Genomic DNA, 17263 nt, shown 5'->3' on the forward strand with positions numbered 1-17263 from the left:
CCTCTTCTCTCTTAGAGTCAATCAGAGTGCTGCCATGCTCGTCCCAGCTGATCATTATGAACGGTCTTTGTTCTTCACAACCACAAGAGCCTTTGGAGAGACAAATCTAATTTCACCCTCTCTGCTGTCAGGACAGTTGCGTATCTTTCTCAATTCAAAGATCGTTCTCACCATGTTCAAGAAGCGATTGCTCAACGGCATGCCTTCAGAATGCAATGCACTGACGACAAGCGAAGACCGTCGAGGGGAAGGTTTGTGAGAAAGCGATTCTATCACATTTACTGCCTCTGGAGGTTTGTATTGCTCACCAGGAATGTCAGGAAAAACTCCATGCACATCCTCATACCGGACGCCCAGAAATGCTATGAACCTCCAATAAGCTAATGGCCTAGGACAGGGCTCTCCCTTTCCACTTTAATCCAACAAAGTAACGGAAACTACACCTGCCGGCTTGCATGTACACCCCAGCATACAAGATCAACAATTTCTCAAAGTGGTGCCTGCTATTCTCCAAAAAAGCTGTCCTTTCACTACAGCTCCCTGAAGAGAGAGCACCATCAAATACTGGATCATAAGGGGGAAAACATCAGGTGTTGTCCCAGAAATTTCAATGAAAAGAACAAACCTCTAGGCAAGAGGCGTAAAATTGACAAAATTGAATCTGCAAACAAAATATGATAACAAAAGGATAGCTGCATGTCGTCTGGTCAGGTTCCGTTCCTCCTGTGACAGAGGCACTCAGCAGAGTGGGAGCACTATTATCGTAGAGATGTGAGGGAAGGCTGAAATTGGTCAGCTTCAGCTCTGAAGTGAGCGGGCCAGGATTCTGACAGAGATCAGTGAGGTAATGGGCCACACTGAACCCGTCAACACGCCTAATCCATTACTCTTGCCCGTGTCTCGCTGCCTTCGGAGCAGTGCACCATTACCTCCTGCCATGCAGTGGATGGAAAACAACAGTCAGAGAATAATGAGGCCGACGAGAAACGCACTGCAACGGAACGGCAGGTAGCATTGACTGATTACTCCCAAAGACTATTAACCTATTGCAGAATCAACTGGCATTACGCTCTCCACTCAAACAGCACTTGCACGGCTCTTCAAGGTGCTGCTGGCTTGAGCTCAACTGTGAAGCTTTCCACTGTCAGTTCAGTGAAAAGTCAGTTTTATACAATTTTCTGCTACACCAAATTTAGTTAGTCAGCCAAGACAAGACTGCTGTTTTTTTAGTTTTGCACTGAAGCCACAAGACTAATGTAACTAACAAGCAATGGAGACTTACATACACAAACAAGCGTTTGCCTCAAACCACATCAAATTCTTAAGTAACCACAAACAGACTTGCTTACGTATTTCTTGACAATGTATGATATACTGTTATCTATTGTACACTCCCAGAAAAAAAAATGTACTGGGGTGACACTCTCAAGGGTACATCTTCAGTACCTTTTGCTTATAGAACATAGTTGTACCATATTACACTGCAATTATATGTACTATATTACTTCACAGTTGCACTGACTTCATTGACTCCTGTCTTGACTCCTCTATTTTAAAACGTTAGGTTATGAAATAGTACAAATATGCACTTTTCACCTAGAAAAGTGAACGTAGTGCATATTTAAAACTTATTTGAGGTATACAATTGGACGTTAAGACCACTGTTATACTGTTACGAGAGTAAATTTAGATTGTTTATACCTTGATGAACAGAAATGTAGCAGTATAGGACCCTATTTTTCCTAACAGTGTATGGTTGCTAATACTGTTTTTAGTCTTACTAAACAGCCAACTCAGAGCCTGAGATAATTAGGCCTGTCAAAATTATGCAATTAACAATTATTCTTTGGTTATTTTATGACTGAAGTCTCTATACTGGCTAATCAGCTTGCTTGCTAGTTAGCTTAACTTAAGAAGTAACACAGACATGACTCACACAAATGTCTACAATTATGCAGAATCACACGTAAAGCTATGCAAAGCTTACTTTTTTCTCTCAAGAGTGTAAACTGGGTAATTAAACTAATCTTGTTTGCAAATCTAGCTTAATTTATTAGCTAACATTAAAGAATTGGGAGGGGAAATTCCAGAGGAAGCCTGGCAACTGGCTGAGAAGTTGGTGCATTCATCATCAATATGATAAGACATGGACTACTACAGTTTAAAGTGCTTCACAGATTACATCTATCCAGAAATAAACTGGCAAGAATATATCTTAATACCAACCCAGCTTACCTTAGGTGTAAGTGGGACCGAGGCACCTTGAGCCATTTGTTTTGGACATGCCCAAAATTGCTGGATTTTTGGCTAGGTATCTTTAATACCCTTTCATACATTTGGAACTCACATTTCCAGCTTAATCTCCAGACAGCTTTATTCAGGGCAGTTCCAGAAGATACATGAGCAACTTCAGAACAGGCAGAAGTCATAGCCTTTTCCACATTACTGGCTAGGCGTATAACCCTCTGTAGGTGGAAGAGGGCCGAGCCACCACCTCATAAAAAATGGATTAAAAAGGTTATGGTACATCTTGAACATTTGAAGCATTTCACCAGAGCTTCAACCAGGAGGTTCTATAAATGCTGGCAACCGTTTTTAACACATTTCGAGACTGAGTATTCTCACTTACTAAACATATCATAAAGATCCTTTTTCTTTCTTCTTTATTTATTTATTTATTAACTTTTTTTTTCCTTTTTTCTTTTGCTTTTTCCTCTTTCTTGACTTTAGCTAAGTCTTAGAATATATGTAAGCAAGAATTGCTGTTGGGGGGTTTAGGGGCCAGGAAAATGGTGAAGTTTTTGCATAAATATTGAAAAATCATTAAAAACATCTGAATAATAACTTATTAGCTACCATTAGGTTGTACTGACATTAAATGATGTACTGCACCATGCAACTCACACAAATGCCTAGAGTTACACAGAATCATGCGTAAATCAAGCAAATCTTACATTTTTCTCATGAAAGTGTGAAAATGTTAGCATAAACACATGCGTTTCAACAACGTTGAACAGAGCAAGTAACATACTACTGGTCATAGTACTTGAAACGTGCCAACATAAAAAAATGACATCCTCATATAATCACCATAAACACACCATGCATATCATTATATAACAGTGCTTTACTTTATTAGTAGCCTTTCGTTATCAAAAACACCTGGGATTATAATGCTCATTTCTGCGTGTATATGAGGTATTCTGTATATATTGTATATTAGCACCAAGCTAACGTAACACTGGGTTCAATACTACATGACTCAAGCTAGCATGAGTGCATATGACATTAAGGTTAGCAACCTAATTAGATAACGTTACCTTAGCAAACTCACAAAGTGAGAGTTCTAAAAATAACAATTTACAGTCACTTCAACATCAACCATCTTAATTTAGATTTTAGTGCACTTATGGGTCATGTAATAGTGCTTGGTGCCTTGGTGACCTTCCTCACCTTGAAGAGTGAATCATTAGTCAAGTTGTCCATTGAATTTAGATAAAATTGTTACTGAAGTTAAAGAGAGCTTCCAAGTCCACAGACACATAATCAAATCATTTACTCAGCATTTGTCTCAAGATATCAAAAGTTTTATAGCTGTTTTCATAAGTCCTATGATGTCTCATAGAATGTTTTTATATGCATTTGCTTCAAACTGACAGATGAAAAATAAATCACATTCTCTTTATTACAACAAGATGATCGGCTATATCTATATATCTAACGACTATGGAAAACAATTACAATCAGCTCCAGTAATCACAGTTTTGTAATTACGGAATAATCACAACAATTGCCTACACACAGTGTCAGAAACCACCAAAGCAAGTCTGATTGAGATGATTTAAGGCAAGACGGTTTATGCACGCTGCTTGCACAATGCTAATCAGTGAGCTAAGCGTCCATTACTTGATAGCTACATTAGCCTTGCGTGGTTCTCCTATGCAAAACCAAAGAAGCAAACTTCACATCAAACACGCCTTAGCTGATCAACTACATTTGGGGTGACATTTGGCTGAAACATTGCTTTAGGAATATGGGGAAAAAACACACAGACAGACATATTCACCCCTACAGTACATCCACATTCATTTCCACTTCATTCAAGGTCGTGAAATGGTCTTGCCAAGTGTGCCTTAGCTTCCAGTAGGCGAGCTGCTTAAATTTGGCTTTCATTATCTCCAGCGCAATGGACGTGATGAGGGAGTATGGACTCTCAGCGAAACTGGACTCATTTCCAACAGTTGATGGACAGGCACAGCTCAAAGTCTTCCCACCAAACGCATCATGACTCATTCCATCAACTCTAAGAACGTCTGCTTGCCCTCCAGTGAGTGACACTTGTTGAGCCCATTGTCAATTTCACAGGAATTAAAGTAAAAAATAAGCCGGGTTCAAGCTTACAGTTGGTATGTGGCACTACTCCACTTTCAGAACACACAAAAAAAAAACAATCAGGAAGGACTCCTGAATGTAGTTGTGTGGAAACATGAAAAATGAACAACAAATTAATGTCATAAACTGCAAGAGCCTGTATCTGGGCCTAGGCTGCAATTATAACATATTAACTACATAGTAGTTACTTACTAATTTGTAGTCCACAGAAAAAATGATTTGTTGAATGTACGAGATTTAAATGTATACATAATTTCCACAGAGATAAAATTCTATCTTTCAGCTTATGTACTTATGCACTGATGTAATATATTTCACTCATATCTATAACAAGTTTGAATCAAGAAATCAGAATTAACTGGTGGGGCAATACAATGATATTTATCACTGTTGTGACAACATGTCATAGTATGCTTTTCGGAGCATATTTTAGATATCATCAGTAATTAAAGGACATTGGCTAACTGCACGTTTTGCTAAAAGAGAGCATAATTAGGCCTGTTTTATTTGGTTTAGTGCAGTGATGTATTTAAACCATTAAAGAAAAAATAACTGTACTCAGTTCTTGACAGTATTTTCTTATTGTGTCTGTTCCGACTTATTAAATCTCAAAAAAACTAAATATCCTGATGCATATCGAGCATCACGAAAATGTCTTGAAGTATCGTGATGTTATACTTTGGCCATTTTACCCTCCCCTAAATTCAATCCATTACTTTTTTCAGTGGAGTTGCTGAATAATAAATCTTAAGATCGATAATTGAATAATAAGTTTAATTATTAAGAGCTTAATGTGATCATTCGACAAAAAGAAGAGTAAAACGGCACAAATGGATGTTGTGCTTTAACGTACATCAAATCAATGGAATTGATGGTGCAGACTAAACTTGCCAGGAGTGCTCTCTGTCTGCGTGTGTTCCAAACTCCAAACACAAGAGAGAATGATTCATACAACACACTCTCTCTTCACTCAATAATTCCCTCTGGTGATTTGCTCCTGCATCCTAAAATCGTGGAATACTGTGGGGAAATTATAAAAATGGCTTATATGAGGGCAAATGGACCTGTTCTTTATCATTAATAGTTGGTTTCAGTAAGACGAAATGAACTGCGTTAAAGGACTTGTCAGAATAACTGGCACGTAGGGACCCAAGCCTTTTTCATAAAATTCAGTCATAAACATCTGCAAAAGATAATTTGCCCAAAGCTTTTGGGAAAATAATTTCTCTCAAGTAATGATTTTTTTTAATGGTTGGCCTTCATTGATAATCAAGTAAGACAGCATAGAAAGCATGAGGGAGTATGAACATACTGTCTGCGCCATCTCCAAACATGCAGTTGTAATATGTCTTCTATGGGGGATTTTCACAGAGGCTTTTATTACTACACTGGCTACTGAGTTTTTATAGGTGCACCTACCTTGTACCTACATGCATTTTATCAGAAACACCCGCCATATAAATGCAGAGGTTTACAAATACATAGAGCTCATTTGTAGCTGAACAATTTATCAGCTCCCTTCTAGCCCATCCATTAATGGCAATGGAAAGACCACATATGGCAAATGAGTACATTTATAGTCACTGTCCTATCAAAATGTAACTCCATTTATTGTTTAAACAACTCAAGAGACAAAACATCAGTAGTAGAATGAGCAACTCAGTAACTCATCATCATAGGGTGCCAGTTTCTCAAAATTCTCCACCGCTCGAAGCGCCCCAGTCAACTGTAAGTGTTGTTGTTATAAAGTGGAAACATCTAAAGGGAACAACATCCACAAAGCAGAAGGCCATACAAGCTCACAGAATAGGACAGCACTCGCTACAAAGTTCCAAACTGTAGCCCTGGTGCAAAGCACACTACCATTGGACTGCAGTGGAAACACATTCGCAGAGATGATGGATCATATTTCACCATCAAGGAGGCTGACAGACGAATTGGGGTTTACTGGATGCCAGGACAACGCAACCTGCCAGAATACAACCTGCCAACTGTAATGTTTGGTGGAGGAGAAATAATGGTCTGAGGCAGTTTTTTGTGGTTTGGGCTCAGCCACTTACATCCAGTAAAGGTAAATCTTAATGCCGAGCCCTACAGTGATGTTCTACAGAAATGTGTCCTTCTAACTTTTGGGGAAGGCCCTTTTCTGTGTACAAAATAAGGTCCATAAAGAAATAGCTTGGCGAGTTTGGTGTGGAAGAACTTCACAGGCCTGCAAAAAGCCTTAACCTCAACCTCATCCACTGTCAACACTGCGACTTCTGGCCAGAACTATCACCTATAATCAGTGCCCAATCTCACTGATGCTCCCTTGACAGGAGGCGAATTATGGCAGCCATGTTCCATCATCTGGTGGAAAACTTCCTCAGAAGAGCGGAGGCTGTTATATTAGCAAAAGAGAGATAAGCTCCATATAAAGACAGATGTTTGCTCAAAATCAATCAAAATCAATATCAATAAATAAACAGTAAATGAGTTTTTACTGTCACTGGGCCTATGTCAAAGCATAATTAATCCGGACTCATTGCGCTGAACAGCCAGTTGCCTCTTACGTTTGATGTAGAGCTTTATTACATTCTTAAATAAAAATGTGAGTATTTAAAAGTCCTGCTTGGCCCTTAAAGTCGGTGTAAATGAAATTCAGAGATTTGTTTCTTAATATATTGTACGTTAGAAAATAATTGCCGAAAACATGCAAAAAGACTGAATTATATAGTACTGAACCCTCAAAGATAATATATAGTACTGTGGGGTTAGACCATTATTTTATCGTTTTTGGCTTGAAATCATGGCTCAATGATGCACTGGAGCCATACTTAGTATGACCGTTCTCCTAACACAATAATGGCTGCAAAAACTAGAGCGCATTAGCATCAGTGGTTCTCCCACTCGATCGCAAAATATGTTTTATTCTATGTTATTTATTGATAGCCTAACTGAATTTGGCTCTGTTATTCTACTCAGTAATACCCATTGCTAACTTGGATGAACAGGAGGGAAAAATGACCATTCTGTTGGACAGTGTCCTCTAGCTCCGAACTGGATTCTGGCTCTGATGGCCCAAACATGTATGGCTGTACAAGCCCAGTGTAGCTGCTAGACGGAGCATCCATTTTTCAGGTTGTAGTGGTGTTTGACACTTGAGAGAGGCTGCACTGAAATGAAAGTGAATTCTGTGTGTTTGTGTCAGCTGAAGCGCTGCTAGTGGCTTCATTTCAATCCAAGAGAGGCTTTGCTGCCTACTTAGCGAGCTAACCAACATGCTAACGTTAGTATGAAGCTGAGGCTGGCTTCCTATTTGCAAGCTTCTTGTTCAAATTTTCCCACTCCACATTAGATGCCGCAGCAGTTACATTCTGGCAAAAATGAAGCTGAAGTCCTGCACCTTTCCCACGATAGGGCATAGTTTCAGTGCCTTCAGCGCACATGCCCCAAGCATTTCAGAGCAGATAATACTGCTTATTTTTTCATGATTTTGATACCTAATTTTATATACTTAGTGATTTTTTTTAATCATTCAAATTTGGCTGGGTGGTTAATAACACATTTTTCTGTGGCGTTACAACCTCAAGACACATATTTATTACTGCTTCACACAGACTTTGAAGAGCAAATGGCGGATAGAAAATACTGGAAATGTGATAGTGTATTTTTTATGTGTTCACTTATCCCACACAGTGTTAGCTCTGGGTACAAAAAGGAACATAAAACAGGCAAAAAAATCATGATCGGTGCATCCCTAGTCCCTACAGAATTTTCATGATTTTCTTATCATTCCCCAGAAAGAACGCACAACAGAGTACACCCACCTACGGATACAAACACACCAACTGACACAAAGGCCACACCATTTTATATCACCAGAGCACAAACACAAATATCAGGGCTCGTCTGTGACTTACAAGCATTTGCGGAAAGCATCTGCATCAGTGCATTGCTTAAAAAAGGCAGAAACAGGCATGTCATGCTCGCATTTGCACAATAGCAGCGTGCAACAGATTTAGCACTGTTACTGCATGAGAAAGGAGCAGAGTGTTTATGAATAAACAGAGTATGGATTAAAATTACATTGTATAAAGTCACTGAATGACTGCTCTTAAAAAATATTGTCCAAGTACAGGAAAGGCTCGAAAGCAGCTTCAAATGCGAGCACTACCCTTCCAGGGGTCTGCCATTTGAAAGGTATTGAAACTTTCTTTGCCATCAGGCATTTCTGTCAAAAAGACGGATCTCTGGCCCTCTTAGCCCTGGATCTGAGTCGAACCTCGGAGCAAACAGAAAGCCTTGCAGGGCTCTGTTTGAAAGACTGACGTTCAGCCTTCATCAGCAGGGGGTCTAGTCTCTCACAGGGGTGAACTATGTTATAATAATCATTGTTGCGTCATAATTCACTTTTTTGAATATATTATGTGCATTATCAGTACTTCTACAATACCAAACATTTTATTTTTACCAATTGACTGATTTACAATTGACTTTGTTTATTTTTGATTACTTTAGAATGAACTTCTTTTATTTAGCATTTTAGAAATGTTTATGTATCAGCATCTGCATCAGCAGATATGAACATGAAAAATTCTGGATACTGGATATCAGCATCGGTTCACAATTCACAACTGGTGCATATCTAGTATATAGTCTTGTTTTGTGCAAAGAAAAAAAAACAGCTTTTACAGTTTTTATTGCCACGTTGTTATTTTGAAACAACAAGAAAGTCAGAAGTGCAAGTTATTAATTTATGTAATGTATTGCAGTCCCTATAATTACTCCTTTAATTGTGTAATTACATTTGAACAGTGCATTAATATGAGAACAACAATCTATACAGCATATATAGGCTATATACACCATTCAGTTAACATTAATAACGTTAATAACATTATGACCACCTCTTGTTTCTATGCTCATTGTCCATTTTTTCAGCTCCACTTACTATATAGGTGCACTTTGTAGTTCTACAATTACAGACTGTAGTCCACCTCTTTCTCTGCATACTTCGTGAGCCCCCTTTTACCCTGTTCTTCAGTGGTCAGGACCCCCATGGACCCTCACAGAGCAGGTACTATTTGGGTGGTGGATCATTCTCAGCACTGCAGTAACACTGATGTGGTGGTGGTGTGTTAATGTGTGTCGCGCTGGTACGAGTGAATCAGACACTTTTTTAAACACCTCAGTGTCACTGCTGGACTGAGAATAGTCCACCAACCAAAAATATCCAGCCAACAGCGTCTGTGCAAACTGTGCAGCAGATGAGCTATCGTCTCTGACTTTACATCTACAAGGTGGACTGACAAGGTAGGAGTGTCTAATAGAGTGGACAGTGAGTGTTTAAAAACCCCTGGTGTTTGATCCACTCGTACCAGCACAACACACACTAACACACCACCACCACGTCAGTGTTACCGCAGTGCTGAGAATGATCCACCACCCAAATAGCACCTGCTCTGTGAGGGACCATGGGGGTCCTGACCACTGAAGAACAAGTTAAAATGGGGGCTAACAAAGTGTGCAGAGAAACAGATGGACTACAGTCTGTAATTGTAGAACTACTAAGTGCACCTATATAGTAAGTGGAGACGATAAAACGGACAATAAGCGTAGAAACAAGGTGGTCATAATGTTATGCCTGAGCGGTCTACACACTCAGGTCCGTAAATATTTGGATGTAGACAAAGGCACTGATATATCTTTATCTATAGCTTTCTACCACACAATTTAATTAATAAAATAATGAATATTATTGCAAACGGTCGAGCATGCATTTCACTTACTGAAGGCAAAACTGAAGGTAAAATGACCTAAGAACATGCAGGAACTGAAGAAATATGCAGTAAAGGCCTAACAAGCATCACCATGGAAGAAACCCAGCATGTGGTCATGTCTGTAGGTTCCAGGCCTCAGGTAGTCATTGACTGCAAAGGATTTGTTTGTCCAATTACATTTGAGCGCCTAAAATGTGAGTGCTATGTTTGTATTCAACTTCAATATGCTGTAGTAAACGGCTAAAATCATAACTTTGCCATTGTCCAAATATTATGAACCAACTCTCAATGAATTCTCCGATTTTTTTCTCCTGTATCCTCAATAGTACATCTTCAGATTGTGCTGCAGTTGTGTTCCCTTGGGAAAGTGAATGTAATGTACCTTTAAAACACATTTGTACCTTCAAATATCTTTGAGCGTTCTTTTACATAGTGTTCTATGTACTCATCGCTTGTCATAGCCTTTTTTTAAAAAAAACGTGGCACTACTGTTCTGCTGGTTTGTTTCCTAAACAAAAAATCAGGACGAATATTGTGTATCACCAAAACATCTTCAATTATCATGCTGTTATTTATTGCCATATCACCAAAACATGGTACATGACATTTATCCACATAAAAGGCTGCTTGGTGCCTCTGGTCAAAGTTGGGCCAAATGAATGGGAGCGTTCATCATCAGTAAGCAGCTGATCAAAGGAATCCTGTACAATGAGGATGCTGCAGCTAAATGACCATTTACCATGGCTGCCAGAGAGGAGAATGAATACTATTAGGCACCGTGTTTAATGAGACAACTAGGGACTGAGCAACAATGATGGCCAACTAGCAATGGATTAACAGGTGTTATGCTAGGCAGAAGGGACATGGGAAAAGACTCACAATATGACAGGCTTATGGGGCATAACTGTGAAAGACAACGGCAGATGTCTGGTTTTTGGCGGCTACAGCGAAAACAAGACCATCCTGTTGGCACAGCGTTAACAGGTGTGACAGAAACGATCTCAGATGCTTTTACCGATCTACAGAAGAAGCATGACACACCACGACAGTACATAAGGGACTGATAAGTAAGAGCAACACTTAGTGGAAGACAGAGAAATGAACATCTTTACACTGGAGTAGACACTGCACTAAAGCAGATGCAAACAAATGTCAAGTAAACATCCCTGAGTGACACCGGCTGAACTGCATGATGGGATTCTCAGGACCAGAGTTCCCCAGCTCTGCTCTAAAAGAATGTGTAGCTGTCAATAACCCGTGCTGGTGCTCTCAGAACAATGGACTGGCCACTACAGAGCCCAGACCTCAATTTCATTGAAGGTGTTTTAGATTTCTTGGATTGTGAGCAGGAGAAAATGCAACCAACTTCTAAGACTGAACTTGGGAAAATATCCCTGTAGATTTCTCTGGAAATTTGAAAGCAAGTCCCTGGAAAAGAACTTAAGTTATAAACGCATAGCATGGACACACTAAATGTTGAAAACATTGACATGATGCGTAGTTGGAGAGGCTTCTGTATAATTTTTTGTAAAATATAATGCTGAAAAATTAATAACTTGTACTTAATGGTCATTGAAATGAAATAGTTAGTGCCTGACTTTTTCACAATGCTGTACATCTTGATATTTTCCAGCCTTTTGGTGGTGAGTATATATCTCTGTACTCATGCACTCTTTCAGAAATGGTTTAAAAGGGTGATTTTTCAATCTGGAGAGCCATAATTTGGACTAAACGTTATCAAAAGTATTGTATATTGTAAGGAGACAGAAGTAAACAATGGAAGTAACAAACTGTGGTCAATTAGATTCAAATATTTTACTTTAAGGTCTGTTTTCCACTAATTGAACCCAAAGACGAATGCTTTACAGTTGTACACTGGCAATCAAGAACAACTGCTTACATGCATGTATGTTTAGCATCTGTTTTTGATGTACTTATCCTGTCTGTTCACTTAAAACACAAAAAATATTCACAGTTCATTTAGGTGAAATTCAGATACGATTTTGAGCCGACTGAGATTTTGTGGGGCTATGCTGGGAACTGTGTGGAGAGGAAAAATCCAACCACTGTGGATAGTTATATGGGCAGCAGTGAATAATGTGTGGGAAGCAGTTCTTTAAAGTCATTTAAAAAAAATACATTAAGAAAGTTTGACAAAGCAAGTTGAGGTTGTCTTCAAGACTAGATGAACTACAAAATGCAGATGAACATTACACTTTCAATCAGAATTGCTCAAAGGTTGCTTTTGTAATGCTCACTAATGCAACACAAATAAAGGCACAGTAGCAGCTCATACTGTTTATCAGCTTTTTGGCAAACATCTGAGCTTGAAAACACCCTCACACTGCTTTGTCATACTTTCCCAAGGTTTAAAGTTAAAATGATCTAAAGGAACTGCTTCCCCCATATTTTCCATTGTTGTCCACAGACGATGCACAATGGTTGGACTTTTCTTTTTCGCACATTTCCCAATGGAGAGCTCAGTGGGTTTTTAAATCATCCCTGAATTTTACTTAATTAACTGTGTGGCATCCTGCACTTGTTAGAACATCCTTCAGTTGTTGTGGATCTCTTGAGGGATTTGCTGCATTTGCATTCAGTAAGGTCTTTAACTTTAACACTTTTCAGCTAAGGGTTGGGCGGTGTAACAGTAGCAAGTTACACTAGTATTTAAAAATGATGCCAAACCAAAAACCAAGCCTGTGATAAGTTAACCGATCAGTCTACAAATCCAAACGCCACAGAACAGGTTTAATATCACCTTCCTGTCTTTTCAACAAGTTCACTCCCTCAGATTCAAATCATTTACATCTAAACTTAATTTGTTAATGCCTTAGTTAACCAGAATCAAACATGTTCTGTTGTGAGCAGAGTTATCATGTTAGCTAAGCTAACACTAACCAGCACCTCCCTCCTGTCAGCAGCACTGTTTCATGTTTATTAAATGTCAGGTAGATGGTTTGATATTTATTGGATGATGGCTCAAAAATCACACTCTGTACTCATGTAGTGACTGTGTAAGCGAACAACAATTTTTGATTTTTTTCAATTTTGAAAAAACACAGGACAAGACACTATGAAAGCAACACAAATGCTTTTGCATCACTTACGATGTCCCCCAATCCAGGTAATACCGTATAAGCTACATCAGTAATGTCTGAAGACAGGTTGAAGGTATGAAAGAAATTAATTTAAAAAATGCAGTAAATATAATGCAGATATTTAGGCACAGTGGCCCAGCTTTGCCTAAGCACCCTGCTCTTCTTGAGTACAATAAATACGTTAACAAATATAGGTTTAAAAGATCGATCAAATCTAAATATCTGTCTGACTGTTTTTTAAAGCAAATATGTGCCAGCATCTACAGTATATTATTCTGATATTGGAAAATAGCTTCAATTGCAACATTTACTGACCTGTTTTGTAAAATACCGACCTGGATTTCTCAGTTAGCCAGATAGCAGAATTTAAAAAGGGAAGTCCAGTGCAATGCTGAACATCTGTATAATGCAATCATTAAGATGTAAAGAAAGACATTCAGAGTGGTTTGATGTGAAATGGTGCACTGTAGAAAAACTGTACATGGTGGTGGTCATAGGAACAAGACACCTGAACCATGTTCATGCCTCTGAAAGCTATCTCTCACAAAGCTATTGCAAGAAGTGGTTACAAATATGCTGCCTGATGCCTGAGACATTGTGTTATGATATCTCTGGGATAAGATTTTGGGCTAAAATGTATTTATGTATTTTTTTTATTAATTCATAGCAAAGAGATACATGCAGTTGTATGGCAGTACCGTAAAGATTTTTTTTTCCACCTTATCGTTTACCACTGTTTTATCATTATCAACATCACATTTAAAAACTCATGTATGTAGGTTCACTGGTCATTTTAGATAGTAAAAAAAACTAGAGAAGGTTCAATTGGCTTGAGAAAGCCAGCTAACAACGCTTTAAAAGTTAAAGTAGTTACAAAACACTGTTACCTGTTCGTGATAACTTAATTGGGTTTACATAATAATTCCAGGTAGTTGCTATGGCTATTATGTTGCTATGGTATTCCAGCTTGTACTTAAGTTACTTGGTAGTTGTTAGGTGGTTGCAAAACATGTTGCTAGGGCCATTGCTATGGTGTCCCTGGTGGTGTCAGGATGTTGAAAATCTCCCCAGTGGAAAAGAAAAACTTATTTGAATGAGTGCTGTATGACCACCATTAATTAAATTGGTAAAATAAAGCACAGGCAACCTATTCTACAAGGTTTTGTGGTTCTAGCTCCAAAGCTGTAGGAGGAGCAGTAATACATACTATATTTGCGTTATACACATTATGATACCTGCTTCCGAGTTAGTAATTTTCTCCACACTGAGCCACTTCAACACTCTGAATGACTGGCACAAAAAGCGATTGAACTGTGCAGACATTTTGAAAAATCAGAGGAATTCCCCCTCAAGTTAACCAGCTAAAATGAGAAATTTTGCTTTGTGAAACAGCCCTTTACCATATTACCAGAATCTCCTTTCCTTACACATCTCAGCATTCACTCTTCTCCAACGCCTGTAATTCACCTCAGGAAGAGCTCGGGAATGAGCAGATTAGTTCAGTCAAGCGTGCTGAGACCAGGGAAACCATCATAATTTCCAAATAAAATGTGAAAAGCTTGAACAGCAGCTTCTACATGCTCCTTCACCAATGACCCTGCTTGACTCACTGACTGATCACCTGACTTGTAGACACTTACAAGCACCAGCAGCAGAGTCACAGGACTTAAGGACCAGGTGGTGTGAGTCAATAATTAATGAGCGAGAGGGGAGGAGGGTGGCCCACAGGTGATTTAATAAAGAAGGTTATCTATATAGAGAACAGCCCCAGCATGGTTTGGGGGAGGGGGTAATTACATTCATTTAGAATCGCCTAGGTAGCTTCTTGCATGGGGAAAAACCCTTATTTTTCAAAAGGTTCCCAGTTAGCCCAACTCGTCTCTGGAGAAGTAGTTCAACTACGGGCCAAAAGGTAGCTCCCCTCACACTTCACAGATTCAATTCATGTTTTAAGATTTTAAGCCAGGGCTATCCAGTCCCCGTCGTGGGGACCCCAAACTCTTCCCATCTGTATGCTTTCCCCTCATTTAGCACACCTGGTTCAACTCAGTAGTTAACAAGCTCCCCTCATGCGTCGGGTTCATAGAGAAAACACAAAAATGTGCGAAGTAGGTTATGGGGTCCCCAGCCCTGACTTTGGGAGCCAGTGCTCTAAACTATGTAAATGCTATTAAACCAATCTAGTTTGTACACAAGCAATAAATACTGTATAGATAATCTAAACTAATATCAAAAAAAGGGTGACTTTTTCCTCAAAAAAGTGCTGACATCACCTCGTCTGAAGTATATCTCTTCCAACCCAAACATATGCCTTTTACAACGCTGAAATGAAGGTATTCCAAGCCTTGGAAGAGCATATCTTGCAAAAATAATACAGACAGAGATCTTCTTCCACGTCTAAGTACAAGTAGGTAGTATCACGTTTGTCTTGACGATACGATTAAAGAAAGCATTTACTTTAATCTCCCTATCCAGTCTGTACGTGACCTTAAACTAACGGTCTAGCTATCCTTTTGCATTGGCCACTGTAATGAACCTCAGCGAAACATTTGTAGTCGATTTCACTCTCTGGACGCACTTTCGTTTGAAAGCTGTTAAACTGACGAGGGCAACAGATTGCTGGGAATGTGCGGGGTAATTGGATGAAGTGCTCCATAATCTGCTCTACCTGGACGAGCTTTACAAAACGGGGCTACGCAGAAAAGAAAAGGGTGCTGTTTAAAGAAATAGTTCTAGCTATATCTAAACTGCAATTCTGGCCGTTGTCGTACAGCGACAGGTTGAAAAGAGCTGAAATCCGTTTACCGAGGCTACACACGGAGCCACCAGTTCTGAAGGTAGCGCACACTTACACATAGCTCTGGTAGCTAAATGAAAAGGAAAGGCAAAAAAATGAAAAGAAGCAGTGCCTCAAAACAGCAAGGGAAATGATGTCAGCCTGTCAACGGGACAACGCTCAAAATCCAGTGTTTCCAAAACTGGAACTGCTTCGTATCGTCACCTCAACTTTTCCCCTCTCCATAGATTCAGTTTAGTCGAGAAATAACAACACAATACAGCTGGGACGTCTTACCGTTTTAGTCGCAAAGCCATGGAAATAGTCCTCAACTGCATACGATGTGAAAGTGCCTGAGAAGAGAGCGCGTGAGAGAGAGACTGAGAGAGAGAGAGAGAGAGAGCGTCTGCCTGCCTCTCTCGCTCAGGAGCTCGAGCGCCCCCTGACTGTCAAAACGCGCCAACGTCCAACGGTCGAAGCTCCAACGTACACGATACCAGCAAAACTCAGTAGAAGCGACGTGCTGGTGCAGCTGGTGGTCAGGGGCAGTTAATGGTGCCCCTTGAGTCCACTTCGTCTGGCCAGCGATGTTCAGAAAGCGAATGACCCTTAAATCGCCCTGCATGCGCCTGACACGGGAGTAATCCCATTACACTGTGTAGACAGTGGACGCGCGCGCACTCTCTCTCTCTCTCTCTCTCTCTCTCTCTCTCTCTCTCTCTCTCTCTCTCTCTCTCTCTCTCTCTCTCTCTCACACACACACACACACACACACACACACAGTGCAGTAGAGGCAGAGTTACTGCTACTGACGAAATCCAAACGCAGTGGTTTTTTTCAGGTAAAGGAGAAAATGGCTGGCGTCTGAATAAACACGATCTACAGTGTCGTTTAGTGGGCTGTGCTATAGTACAGTGGAGTTCTGTACAGTACTGTAGTAAGTGAACTCCTGCACGACCACACAAGTTGTGCTGCTCGCTATGGAGGAGAGGAGCTGTAATGTAGTTAGAGCTTTGGGAGGGGCTGTGTGCTCCGGTGTAAATGAAGCTCCTGAGTCCTGAGGTAGACGTGGTTTGTATTAAGGGGAGCAATGCTATCAGTCCATCTGTTGCCTGAGTGGGATTACATTAAATCCAGTTGAGCTCCAGCATTCAGAAAAAAAAGCACCCAGTAGGTGGCCATCAAATAAGCACAGGTCTAAGCATGGGAGAAAGGGGCTTAATTAAGGATTG

The 17263-nt window shown here is 39.8% G+C and overlaps 1 protein-coding gene across 1 annotated transcript in view; it reads right to left on the bottom strand.

Moving 5' to 3' along the window:
* The window catches only part of pcdh15b (protocadherin-related 15b), a 302478-nt gene extending 285993 nt beyond the window's left edge, over positions 1 to 16485 (bottom strand). Inside the window, exon 1 of the mRNA XM_036572205.1 lies at positions 16329 to 16485. The gene's annotated coding sequence lies outside the window, so the exon portion shown is untranslated. The remainder of the gene's footprint in view (positions 1 to 16328) is intronic.
* Positions 16486 to 17263: the final 778 nt, after the last annotated feature.

The sequence above is a fragment of the Colossoma macropomum genome, unplaced genomic scaffold, assembly GCF_904425465.1.
Source record: "Colossoma macropomum unplaced genomic scaffold, Colossoma_macropomum, whole genome shotgun sequence".
Lineage (NCBI taxonomy): Eukaryota > Metazoa > Chordata > Actinopteri > Characiformes > Serrasalmidae > Colossoma > Colossoma macropomum.